The sequence below is a fragment of the Asparagus officinalis genome, chromosome 8, assembly GCF_001876935.1.
Source record: "Asparagus officinalis chromosome 8, Aspof.V1, whole genome shotgun sequence".
NCBI classification, from domain to species: domain Eukaryota; kingdom Viridiplantae; phylum Streptophyta; class Magnoliopsida; order Asparagales; family Asparagaceae; genus Asparagus; species Asparagus officinalis.
In genome coordinates, this window is record NC_033801.1 from 92,415,219 (window position 1) to 92,430,176 (window position 14,958).

The window sequence follows — 14,958 nt, forward strand, 5'->3', positions numbered from 1 at the left end:
AAAATAAAAAAGACAAGAAAGTAAATCTATACTACAAGCATGAATTTAAATCTAACTAATAAGCAACAATAAAGAAATTACAAAAAAGAAATAAAAGAGAAAAGAAATACAAACCTTCAAATTGCTCTTCATCTCCATCCTCATCATTCCATAAAGAGGAGAAAGAACAAATTTAAAGAGGAAAAAATTATTTTTATTAATTGCAACTAAAGTTATAATTTTTGGAAGGCCTTCTCAATTAAGAGTAGCCCTCCTCTCCAAAAGGAGTTTACAAAATTTTCACACCTCTAACCCCTCACTCTCTACCCCTATTTATAGTAAACATCAGTGAATGAGAGCCATTGGATTCAAATCTTATCCAAAACCAACAAAAATCAGCCATTGGATTGTAACTGCCTGGACGTCCGTATCGATACCCGCATCGATAGGGGGATCGATGCGGGCATCGATACAGGCATCGATGCGGGCATCGATGCCCCCATCGATGCAGGCATCGATGCCTGCTCTTCTCCTATTGCTGTCCGCAGAACTCTTTGGTTTTGGGCTTGTGTCTTGGGCTTTGGCTTGGACTTTTGGGCTTGGCATTTTCTCTTGATTTTCCATTGGGCTTTGAATTATTTTAAAGAATTCCTTTGGCTTCATGGGCTTCATTAAATCAAGGGGTTTTTGTTGAGATATTAGAGTTTGAGATTTATTCATCATTAACCTGCAATTAACAGATAAAAGCAATTATTAGTGGTATATTTATTCATATAAAATAGATAATGAGGGTATAAAAATTGTAATAAAATGTGATTATCACCATGTGATCGCTAGAGATGGGATATCCGTGGATCCAGTGAAGGTTGAAGCTGTCGTGAACTGGCCACGCCCCACCTCAGTGACTGAGATTTGTAGCTTTTGGAACTAGCAGTATATTATAGAAGATTTGTTAATGACTTTTCCCAATTAGCAGCCCCTTTAACTTATCTGACTCGTAAGAATGTCAAATATATATGGAGTGAGAAATGCGAAGAACATTTTTAGGAGTTGAAGAAACAGTTGGTGACCACTCCTATCCTTACTATCCCTACGAGTTCAGATAAGTTTTTGATATATAGTGATGCATCTCTAGAGGTTTAGGTTGTGTTCTGATGCAGAATGAGAAGGTGGTGGCTTATGCCTCTAGGCAATTGAGGCATCATGAGAAGAACTATCCCACTTATAATTTGGAATTAGTTGCTGTGATTTTTGCCCTGAAGATATGGAGACACTATCTATATGGGGTATCATGTGATATTTATACAGATCACAAGAGCCTAAAGGATATATTTACTCAGAAGGAGATAACATGAGACAAAGAAGATGGTTGAAATTGCTGAAAGACTATGATGTAAATATCTTTTACCATCCAGGTAAAGCTAATGTAGTAGTAGATGCACTCAGTCGGAAGAATCATATTGCATCAGCTTGTTTGCTAACTAATCAAGCTGAGTTAAGTAAGGAGCTTGAGAGAATGGAGATTGAAGTTAGAAAGTATTCTTCTGAAATGAAGATTTGTTAGATAAGCCTACAACCTACTCTGTTGGACCAAATCAAGGAGCGACAGAAGGAAGACAATGAGCTAAGTGAGATCAGGAAGAAGGTGGAACAAGGAAAACATTCAGACTATAAGATTCAAGATGGTGTTTTGAAGATGGGTAATCGCCTTTGCGTACCCAATGATGGGGAGCTTAAGGATCATATATTGAGAGAAGCTCACCAGACCCTATATGCTCTTCATCCGGGTAGCACTAAGATGTATCAAAACCTTCGACAAAACTTCTGGTGGGACCACATGAAGAAGGATATAGCTAAATTTGTGTCAAAGTGTTTAACATGCCAACAGGTAAAGATTGAACATCAGAAACCATCGGGACTATTACAACCTTTGCCCATCCCAGAATGGAAATGGGATCACATCACCATGGATTTTGTTACTGGACTACCCCGCTCAACAAAAGGAGAGGATGCCATATGGGTGGTAGTTGACCGCCTGACCAAATCATCACACTTTATACCCTACAAGATGTCGTATACCATGGAAAAGTTGACCAGCTTATACATTGATGAGATCGTGAAGCTCCACGGGATTCCCATATCCATTGTATTAGATCGAGACCCTCGTTTCACCTCAAGATTTGGAAGAGTCTACATCAAGCTTTAAAGACTGGACTGAAGTTCAGCACCTCAGCACATCCTCAGACTGATGGACAATTCGAGAGAACGAAACAGACTCTGGAGGACATGCTAAGAGCTTGCACCTTAGATTTTGGAGGTAATTAGGCTACGCACTTGCCGCTAGTAGAGTTCGCCTACAACAATAGCTTTCATTCTAGCATTGGCATGGGCACCTTATGAAGCCCTATATGGGAGGCGATGCAGATCCCCTATCTGTTAGGAAGAGACCGGTGATCATCGATTACTCGGACCAGACGTAATCCAAGAGATGACTAAGAAGATCCAAACCATTCGGCAACATATGCAGACGGCACAAAGTAGGAAAAAGAGCTATGCAGATCGACGACGCAAGGACCTAGAATTCTAGGTTAGTGATCATGTGTTTCTGAAGGCTACACCCATGAAAGGAATATCAAGAGGTGGTAAGAAAAGCAAACTTTGTCCGAGATACCTCGGGACATTCGAAATTTTGGAGAAGATCAGACCTGTGTCCTACCGGCTAGCCCTGCCCCCAGAATTGGAGAAGATTCATAATGTGTTCCACGTTTTGAACCTGAATAAGTATGTACCAGACCCATGATACATCATTTCGTACCAAGCATTGCCCCTGTGGGAGGATCTATTTTATGAAGAACGACCGATTCGAGTGCTAGGCTTTAAGGAGAAGCAACTGAGAAACAAGTCCATATCACTAGTTAAAGTGTTATGGAACAATCAAGGCATTGAGGAGGCAACATGTGAACTAGAATCTGAGATGCGATAAGTATATCCATATTTATTTTGAGGGTACGTATAAATTTCGAGGACGAAATTCCCTTAAGGGGGAAGTAATGTAACAATCCATTTTTTTCCTTTCGTTGATCGTATACCATTATCGATACCGATTCATAAGTTAGAAAATTCTTTCTTTTATTGTGTCCCAGATAATCTTCTAGCATGATAATTTTAAACTTAGCTAATTTCCATATTATGAGTTAGTTAACGAAGTTATAGCATGCATACAAACTTAGCATGTAAACCTAAACCAACCATGTTTTAAACTTTAGTTAGAGATAAACCAATTATTAAATACCTAATTTGAAACCCTCTAATTAACATAGCTATTTAAATAGTTCAGCCATGATAGTGGGTGAAATTTTGCACAAAACCCTCAATTTTGGCCAAATTGAAGATTTCTCTTTACAAGGGCTTATATATGTGTGCCCTCCGCCTCTCATTTTGCCATATAAGAAGAAAAATCTCTTCAAAACCTCCTCCCTCTCCTCTGAATGTCTCCAGTACCTCTCCTCTTATAAAAAAAATAAAAATAAAGATTCCAAAAGCCTTCATCTCTCAAGAACATTGAAGAAGAAGGAGTGGAGAAAGAAGGTAGTTGAGGATTTTGGTGGAGGAAGTGGGGGCAAAGTCAAAACCCTAGGTAAAATTCTCTATTTCATGTTGTTATTAAGGATGTTAGAACTAAATTATATAATTTAATTTGGATTTAGTCTTGCATGTAACATTTTAGGGCATGCATGTTAATTTATCTTGAAACAGCATTTCGTGCAGAAATTCCAATATGATACACTATCAGTAAAAAGATCATAACTTTCTTTGTATATATCCAAATAAATAAATCTTTCTGTTCTAGAAATTAAACTTTCTTGGCTTTCATTTGAGGCCTTGTTTGTTTAATTCTAAAATTATTTACTAGTTTGAAAGTATGGTTTAACTCAGTGCATGTGTCTGAAACTGTCTGCCTGAGTTATGTCTTTGTAAAGAGCGTATATCTCAACATATACCACGCATGTATAAAATTCTTTCTGTTCTAGAAACTACACATTCATGCCTTTCATTTAAGACCCTGTTTGTTTAATTCTAAAATTATTTACTAGTTTGAAAGTATGGTTTAACTCAGTGCATGTGTCTGAAACTGTCTACCAGAGTTATGTCGTTTGTAAAGAGCATAATTCTCAACATATACCATGCATGCATGAAATCCTTTCTATTCTAGAAACTACATATTCGTGGCTTTCATTTGAGACCCTATTTGTTTAATTCTAAAATCATTTACTAGTTTGAAAGTATGGTTTAACTCAGTGCATGTGTCTGAAACTGTCTGCCTGAGTTATGTCCTTTGTAAAGAGCATATATCTCAACATATACCATGCATGCATGAAATTCTTCTATTCCTAAAACTAGAATCGATTATAATTCTGTTGATGTGAGTTTGAATTAATTCGAATAACATTTGTTAAGTCTAAACCTAGTTCTAATAGCTAGTATATGTACTGGAAATTTTAGTCTACCCCCTGTGTTGTTTTGCATGTAACATGCATTATAAAAATGAAAATTTGATAAAACTAATGAGACTTGGAATCTAATCCATTATATCACTTATATACCAATTTTGAGATCATTTGCATAATGTTAAGTACCTAAAATAAATCATTCATTCCAGATAGTAATTTCTATTTTTCTGCTACAGTTTTGATAGGTGTAGTTTGCTGAGAGCATAACACTTACTATAAACTATGTATTGGTGTAATATTTTTATATTATAAAATTATACTCATAATAGAGTCATTTAGAACTAGTTTCATATATTTTGGATATCAATTGTTATACCATCCATTCACCTAAATCTGCTGCATATACACTACTGGTGCTGCTGTGCATGCTAAAGATATTTTATGTAATCATCTAGAGTGTAGCTTATACCATAATATAAGTTTTAAGTTAGAAAATTATAAAAGACATAGTGTTTAGAATCTCATGTGGGTATACATGTATATAGGATAGAGAATCTTGGATTCATTCGTTGGCCGAGAGGATCCCGGCATAATCGGTAGGTAACCTTTCATTGTTCCCTCTCAAGTCTTTGAGAGTTCGATTGATTACTTTCTTGAAATTCCTGTGAGTTAGTTTCCCATGCTAATTTTTATATCTTATCACTTTCGTAATATTCCTATTTGATTCACTTCATACGTTGGCTCTTTGTGATTTCTTAGCTATTGTCATCCTAATGTTGTTTATATCGGTTTTATATCTTTGATATCCTCGAAAGATTATATTGCAACATTTCGACTTGCTTCGATGATTCAACTATTGGTAATGATAATATTCCATTTTTTGTTGATAATTGATAGTCTATATTCATGGATTATGCCCTGTGTGAAGTAAGCTTCACCGGTGGGTGGTAATAGTAATGTGTCCCGGTGGGGACAATGCCATGTGTGAGGACACTCACCGGTGGGTGTATAAAGGCATGCGCAGTTTATTGATTATCCCATGATTGGGGAGTTTGGAATCCTGAATATTAGACATTGATTATTCATCTTTATATGTTATTTCATTTAGGTCAATGATAGCGATATAAGAATGGCAACTTAATGTTGAGATCCCTTTGTCAAGTTTGATATCTATGTCTATCATTTTCATTCGTTCCCTTGTGTTATACCCAAGATTTTATGGTTACCTATTGGGCCTTAGGCTCACCCCTATTTTTTTCTGAATCCACTCGCAGGTCATACTACTGGCAAGGATAAGGGGATTGCAGACCCTGAAGTTGAAGATTAGCTTCGGAGGAAACTCTTTGTAGGAGTTAATTTATGTTCACTTTTGTAGTATTTTTGACTTATAAAACATGTACTAATGTTGTAGCCACTACTATCATTGTAATGTTTTGTAGTTCCCTTTAGTGTTCTTCTATTTTGGTATTCTATAGACTCTGCTATCAACCTCGTGATCCTGAGTATTACATATACATCTCCACTGCCTTATTTTTCGCCCTTTAGCACATCTATTATGATGTGCATAAAGATTTAGCAGGTCGACCATTCTTATTACAGATGGGTCATGCCCAAATTTTTATGTACCTCCCTGTGGGGCGTTACATATATACCCTCTATCTTGTTTGTTTATATCACCCTTAGTTTTATATTCTTGCATATATCTCTTGTTGTGTCTCATTGCTAGGATATATTTATTAATAAGTTTTAAATTGGCATAAATCGGATTAGATTAGCATAAACCCTATTCATCCCCCTCTAGGGTTTTTTTCTTGTGGCATTAGGGTGCTTTCAATTGTTATCAGAGCTTAGTGCTCTTTGATTTAAGGTTTTAATCGCCTTGAGTTGAAGATCCAAGTTATCTTATATTGCTAATCTTATTTTGATTTTATTTTAATCTTGCTTGCATATATTTATAATGATAGATATGCATGTTGCACCTCGTTTAGGCTATGATATAAATGTTGCTCCTTCTTTCAATGCTTTCCCCTATGCTCGATGGTGTTTTAGATTTAAAATATTTGTATAATCTAAAAATATCAATTTGTGGGAAGTCATTGATAATGCTTACATTATGCCCGCATTGGAGAAATCCAAGTGGAGTAAACATAATAAAAAGATGTTTACTATGAACAAGCCTGTGTTAGAATTTTTATTAAATGCTTTTGATTCATCCATGTCTAACAAGCTTGATTCTTTTGATAGCGCTTATACATTGTGGAAATTCTTAGAAGTGCATCAAGGGAACTTGGAGGCGATCCGACGAGCTTTGGTTGCTTCCTCTTCAAGTTCTATTGGAGCATCATGCACACGTTCACTAGGGGATAACCCTAGTGTGGTAAGCGATTCCGATTCCGAAAGTGAACTTTCAATTTATGAACTCGCTTGTGCATATGATAGATTAACACATGCCTACAAGAAATTGCAAAATGATTTTATTGATCTTAAAAGCAAGCATGTAGAATTAAAATCCGATCATGAGTTGCTAGATTCTAAATTTAATATCATTGCTAAAGAGAATGTTATACTTAAAGAAAATAATGATATGTTGAATTTGGAAAATAAAAATTTGAGCTCATCTATTGCTAGCTTAACTCTCATGCAAATAAAGATGCCATGCTAGATGTAGAATGCATTAGAAATAAATTTGATAACCATACATGCTCTACTTCTATTATCAATAATGTCGTGCCTAATGTTGAGTTAAATATTGTCAAAAATCGTATATCATCTTTAGATCAACATTAACTTCATGCATTGATAATCATAAGAAGCTTATGAATATGTGTGCCAAATCTAAGTCTAAATCATTCACTCATTATGCACACATATATAACAAAGTTTACAAATGCTCTATTTGCGGTCGTAAAGGCCATTTAGCTAAATTTTTCTATGATGCACACAAACATAATAATGATAATATTCTTTGTGCATCTCATCAAGCTTCGTCATCACATTCATATGTACACACACATATAGATCATCATAAACATGCCCACGTGTATAAATGTGAGTTTTGTGGTCGGTTTGGTCATTTGACCAAATTTTGTTTTGATTTGAGGAGAGTTTCTCGTTTGCAAAATCATTTCCAAGATAAACCTATTTTTGCAAATGAGTCCCGTGCACAACCGTTTGGTCAATATAAGCAAATGTTTCTTTTTCATTGTACTTATTACAATCGGAAAGGGTCATTTGAGTAATTTTTGTTATGACCGTGTCCGTTCACCACATGCACCCAAGAGGGTTCATAACCCTAGGGTTTTGAGCTTGAATGATAGGGGTTATGTCCCTAACCAATCCGGCACCAAGAATGCTTGGGGTGCCAAAATCTTTTTAAACCAAGAATTTTATTATTTTTATTTTTTCATGTCTTAAGGTTTTAAAAAATGTATTTGAAATTTTTTATGAAAATAATTTTTCTTTGATCAATTCTTTTGTTTTCATGATTATTAGTTTCGATTTTTGTTGAGAGGCTTGTATTTATTTAACCCTCCGGGTTTATTGGGTGTTTATTCCCAAATCTTGTTTACCGGGTGCTAAAATGCTTATATGGGTTGAAACAAGCTTAAGAGCTTGATATATTTTCCTCTCTGTGCTAAAATGCTTATATGGGTTGAAACAAGCTTAAGAGCTTGATATATTTTCCTCTCTTGCCTTATATGGTTTACTTTTAAAGCTTAAGAGCTTGATATATTTTCCTCTCTTGCCTTATATGGTTTACTTTTATGGATTTCATTTGATTTTATGATTTCATTTGAGTGATTTATTTTTATTTGAAAACTTTTTGCATGATTCTCATGTTCTTTTTCTTTTGATTTCATAAATCTATTTTTTATACATGGTTTTTAGGCTTGTGTTGAGACACACTACTTTATAATGACATATCATTATGTGTTCTCATTGTTTTTTTGTATGTGAGTCTTGTTTAGCATGTTTATGTTTGCTCACATGTTTGCCTTGTACTTTATTGCATATATTCTATGGCATTTTGATAGGGGGAGCAATCCCTATATTTGCTTTATACCCACTGTGCTTGTAGGTAGGGGGAGCCTTCGCTCTCTTATCATTATCCCCTTTTTAATGTTGTCAAAGGGAGAGAAATATTATGAGTATATCTTGTTTTTAGTTATATACATGATAATTCTAATTTGTATATTCATTTCCTTTCATGCATATATTTCTTTTTGTAAATTGTTTGTCATCATCAAAAAGGAGGAGATTGTTAGGTCCTTTTGTTTTGATGATGATTAAAAACAATTTATATCTAATGTTGTTTGTCTAGTGTTTGTGTTTTGTATCTATTCTAGGCAAACAATATGTTGGAGGATAGATGGAATCAAGCATTCACGATCATATCCAATGGAGGTTGGCAGAATAGTGGAGTGAACCAATGCAAGTTAAGTTCAAGATCCAAGTTCAAGCTTCATCCGCAAAGCTTACCAAGTTGAGCTACAATGAAGATCTATCAAGCTTAGGTAATTTAGTTTTAGGTTTATACTTGTGTGTAGATACTTTAAGCTCATATTAATCACACACATATTTGTTGATTTTATCATAATATAGGTGTTTTTGTGAAATTATTGTTTTATTAGTTTATAGACTTCAATATCAGCTTATACATATTTTATTAAGTCTATAAAATCAGTTTACAAGTTTCAAAAGTTTGCTTAAATCAATTTGTCAAAAACATGTATGTTTAGTTTCATGTTTTTGGACATTTTTGCAAAATGAAGAGATTTCTCATTTGGGAGGTGTTTTTTGAAAACTAGTTTTTGTAACATGTACATTATCATGTCTACAATCATTTTCCAAAGTTTTATATTTTTCTGATTTTATTTCCTATTTTTACAAGAGGTTTAAAAATCAGATTTTCTGTTTCAATCAGGCTGATACAGTGTTATCAGTCGACTGATAAAAACGCCCGGAATAACAAAAAATTTCTATTTTATTTTGGTCGACTGACCAATCGACTGATGAGGTCAGCAATCGACTGATAAGGTCGTCATTCGACTGATGAGCTAGTAAATACCTACAACGGTCAGCTCATCAGTCAACTGATAAAAACCCGTCAGTCGACTGACGGCATCATAACGGTTAGTTTTCCAGAATTTTCAGTTTTTATTATTTTGTCTTTTTGTGATGTTTTCTCTTGGTTTTTGGGATTGTTTCATAAGCCTATATATACCCATTGACCTCTAACACTCTGAGGTAATCAAGAAGTGTTTAAAACAAGTTTTACAAGAGTTTTAAGTTTTGTTTAAGATTGTTTCAAGTTTAGTTTGTGAAGCAATTTTCACAAGAGCAAGTGGAGATCATCCTTTGGTGTTTGGACATTCACTCTTCTCCCTCTCTCTTGTTATCTATAGAGAAGTTTCCTTAAACTCAATTCTAGCTATTTTATATGTTTGATCTTTATTTCGTAAGCTAGATTTCATATTGAGTTTAATTATTTTTATTGAATCTCTTTGTTCACACCCAACCATTGAGTTTATTGTATTTACATTCATAGTATAATTTAGGTTGTGAGCTTATGACTTAAAGTGTGAGCTTACATTGAGTTCTCATCTATTGTAGAGAACACATCTTGTTGTTGTGCTTAATTATGAGGATTCACTTTGTAATACACTAGTACACCAATAAGAGTGTGTAGTGAGAGACGGGGTCATCCCAAGAGGAGTGGGGTAGGTGGTAATGCCTAGAGAGAGGTTGTAATTACTAACACTTGAGGGAGACACGGGCTAGAGACCAACACTTGATATGGTAGTTAGTGTAGTTACATTATGAGTGATTGTGAACGTTGATCGGTGAGCGTTGAAAACCGACATTGTGAGGTGTAAATATTTTTCAGGTAAACGTAAAAAACCCGGTGTGATAATGGAGATCTTCTTGAGGTGAGGAGCCGGAGACGTAGGTCGTGGGGACCGAACTCCGTGATCATATCGCTTGTTTGAGTTTGCTTTGACGCACTTATTTTTGTGTTCATTTTATATCGCCTTTGTCAATTGCTCATTGTTTATATTCCCTCTATCTTATTTGTTTATATCACCCTTAGTTTTATATCCTTGCATATATCTCTTGTTGTATCTCATTGCTAGGATATATTTATTAATAAGTTTTAAATTGGCATAAATCGGATTAGATTAGCATAAACCCTATTCACCCTCCTCTAGGGTTCTTTCCTAGTGGCATTAGGGTGCTTTCACTACTAGCATTGCATCTTCGAAAAGTAGAAAAGAGTTATCTCCAATATGTCAGTGCATCAAACTAAATGTATCATTCAAATCTTTGGGTACCTTCTCAAGTTGCCTTAAAGAATGATAGTTCGAGATATTTGTTGACTTTCATTATAACTACTCCATGAATGTTTGGGCCTATTTTTTGAGACATAAAGATGAGGCGTTTGTAACTTTCAAGCAGTGAAAGTCTTTGATTGAGAAGCAAACTGAGAGGCTGATTAAGAGGCTTAGAACTAATAATGGCCTTAAGTTTTGTGGATGAGAATTTAATGAGTTCTACAAGGAGGGAATTGTTAGATATCGCATGGTCTCTCGCACACTGCAACAAAATGGAGTGGTAGAATGTATGAATAGAACCCTATTGGAGAAAGGTCATTGTATGTTGTTCAATGCAGTTTTAGGTAAGGAATACTAGACAGAAACGGTGAATATGGCTTGTTACTTAGTGAATCGGTCGTCATCTATTGCTATTGGTTGTAAAACTCTAGAGAAGGTTTGGACCCATAAGTCTGCGGATTATTCTAATCTTGGAATATTTGGTTACCCTGCATATGCCCATGCCAGTCAAGGGAAACTTGAGCCTCGAGCGAAGAAGTGAATATTCCTAGGTTATACATCGGGTGTTAAGAGTTTTACGTTGTGGTGTCCTGGTTCGAAGTCTCCTAAGATTGTTATTAGCTGTGGTATCACTTTTGATGAATCTACTATGTTCCATCAAAAACAGTCACCAGTTTTAGTTGATAATAAGGCGCATGCTACAGGATAGAAGGTGGAGTTAGAAATTCATGATTCAGCTCTTTACTAGAGTTTAGTAGTCAAATCTTGTTCAAGTAGATGAAATATCTTAGCAGCTATAGAAAGAGCATGTATACACTATTGTTAAAGATCAGTCTAGATGAGATATTCGACCACCACGAAGATATGAAGATACAGTTGCTTATACATTGTCGGTTGACAATTTTGTTTCATTTAGCTATTTAGGTGATAACTTCGCTAAGTATTTCATTCGCCATGTGGATAATTCAGTTGATTTATTGAGGAGACATCTTTCAGTTAGCAAGTTCAAGCTAGACTTGGACTTGATCGATACGTGCTGCACTTAATGCCTTATACGGCTATTGGGAGTAAATTAGGTTTTTAGAGTGAGGATTGTTTGACGCATTTGAGTCAAGGTGGAGATTTGTTGTGTTGTGACTCAAATACTCAATCTGATAACTTTGGCAGAGGCTACAGTCAATAAGAGTCTGTTGTCTTATGGGAGTGTAGAATAATTATATGAGTTCAAATTCCTATTTTGACAAGGATAAACAATTCATATTGTGGGCTTGAACTTTTATTGTACTTTAGAACATGTAGACTTCTATTCCTACTAGAACTCCAAGTCCATAGGTAGCAAGGAGTTGGGATCTTCAAGTCTATATATGTACAGTCTTTCAAGCCAATTATGATCATCAATCTACAGAGTACTAATCAAGAAGAGAGAGTTCTCTTGTGAAGTATATTTGATATTTTTCTCTTTTTTTCCTTTATTTGAGAGAAATCATATTTGGTTTTTGGGATGTTGTTAGGGATTGAGTGATTGAGAGATATCCATATTGTATTCCTCACAATTTAGTAAAGCTATCCTCCTCCTCCTTTGCCCGTGGATGTAGGCTATAAGCTGAACCCTATATATCTGTGTGTTCTTATGTTTTTGATATATTTTGTGCTTTCGTGTGATTGATATTAGTTTATCCTAGGGATTTTTTCATAACAGTTAATTTTATATCATGGGTGACCGAGCTGAGTTAATTCTAATAGATCACTTATGTTGTTCCATCCCTATGAGGTATATCTATGTATTTTGAGCTTGGGACAATAAGGGGCATAGCATATTAGCACATGATTATCGAATAGGAGCAGAGTGACATCTTGGTTCAGATTTTTGACTAGTTCCTCTTACCTTCCACACTTCTCCCTCTTTTCTTCCTTCTTCTCTATGCATAATATATATTTTTTTCTCCATTCAATAAATTCATAGGGCATAATTCTCCGATCGCTAAAAATCAAACAAAAAGAGAAAACACAAGTTATAAAAGTTCAAATATTTTTTTTGGTCAATGAAAAAAGATTTTATTCATCACCAAATTTAGAAATGAGAGTGCAACAAGAACTAACAGAAAAAAGCTCTGGCAATCAAAATCTAAAACTCACAAACTAATTACAATTTTCCTATTTTTTCTCTCAAGTGCTCACAAATATCTTCATTTAGAACTTTTAAGAGTAATGAAATATTCACTTCTCTGATAAGTTGATCAGGATTGCGGGTCTTTTGCTAAAAAATCCTAATATTTTTTTCCTTCCATATTCAGTAGACAGCCCCAGAAAATGCCATTCTTTTTAGCTTCTTCATAAACCCAAAACCCCTCAAGTTGTTGCTGTACCATCCCATTACATGATCCCAACTACAAGATCTCCATGAAAACTCTAACCATGCCATCAGTTTGTTCCAGACATAAGAAGAGTATCGACACTCAAAAAACAGGTGATTTATGGACTCTAGATGATTAACAGTATCAGCACATAGGATACACTGATTGATATCCAGCATACCCATGCTACACAACCTATCCTTAGTCAGAAGCCTCGATAGAACTGCAAGCCATAGGATTATTGAATGCTTGGGGTAATGCAAGCCTTCCCACACTGTATTCGCCTAAGGTGTAGTAACTGCAGATTGAGAAATAGCATTGTAGACAGATAAAATTTTCATTCTACCATTATTGTGACAGTTAGCGATGATTCTATGAAGATTATTCACATTCCCAAATCTGCTCATTGCCATATCTCTCACCTTTAGAATTTGTCTCCACATCCAAGAATCACTTCTCTTCGGTTGTACTTGCCAGATATCTTGATGTTTTAAGTAGTTTCCATGCACCCATTTTATCCACAAGAGGTCCTTTTTTTGAGTGTATCATCCATAACATTTTGATAGCTGCAGCATAATTCCACATTTTGGCAGAGAATAGACCCAATCCACCTAACTTTTTAACCTTACAAACCTCTGCTCAGGAGACAAGGTGGATTTTGCTCCTCCACAAGAAAGCAGAACATAGCATATCAATTTTCTCCAGCACCTTGATCGGCAGAATATAATTACTTGTCCAATATATTTGAACCCCAAGATAATAGTCTTGATTAGTTGGATTCTCCCAACATAAGACAAGTTCTTCTTGCATTGCCAGTTTTGAAGTTGGTCTGATATTTTTGAGATCAAAGATAAGCAGTCCAGAAAAGAAAGCCTTTTAGAAACTAAAGGCATTCCTAAATATCTCATAGGCAAAGAACCCTCTGGGAAGTTTAAGTATGTGCATATCTGTGCCTTTGAATTTTCTTCAATTCCACTCAAGAGAACAGAGCTTTTGTAAGAGTTAGCCTCCAACCCAGATACTCTACTGAATTCCTGAAGACAGTTATTTATTTTAGCTATTGAATCCATGTCAGCTCTACAAAAGAGTAGCAAATCATCAGCGAAAATCAAGTGTGTAATCCCCATCCTAGCACATTTTGGATGATACTTGAACAGACTATCAGTGCTGAGGGTTTTGAGTTTCCTGGATAGATATTCCATTCCAAGCACAAACAAATAAGGAGACAATGGATCTCCTTGCCTTAATCCTCTAGCTCCCTTAAAGTATCCATGTAATGAACCATTAATTGACAAAGAGAACTTAGGTGTAGAGATACATTCCATCACCCATGTAACCAAATTATCAGGGAACCCCAAACCTGTCAACATATACTTGTGTAGAGATACATTCCATCACCCATGTAACCAAATTATCAGGGAACCCCAAACCTGTCAACATATACTTGATAAAACTCCAATTAATGGTGTCAAATGCCAAATTATCAGGGAACCCCAAACCTGTCAACATATACTTGATAAAACTCCAATTAATGGTGTCAAATGCCTTTCTCAAATCAATGTTGAGGACAGCTCTGTTGGCCCTTTTGGTTTTGATGATGATTTGTCAAACAATTTATAACTAATCTATTTTCTAGTTTTTGTTGTTTGGTTTTTCTTTTTGCAGGTAATTCAACACACGACAGTCAAGAGTTAAAGATTCAAGTTCATGTGTGCGCATTCACCTAGGTATAAGTTCATGTGTGCCCAAAACCTGTTAATTGACATGTATCAGTTTACGATCGACCGCCACGATCGACCGCCAGTAGTTAATTTTCTTCTATGCCTTTTATTGAATCGCGAT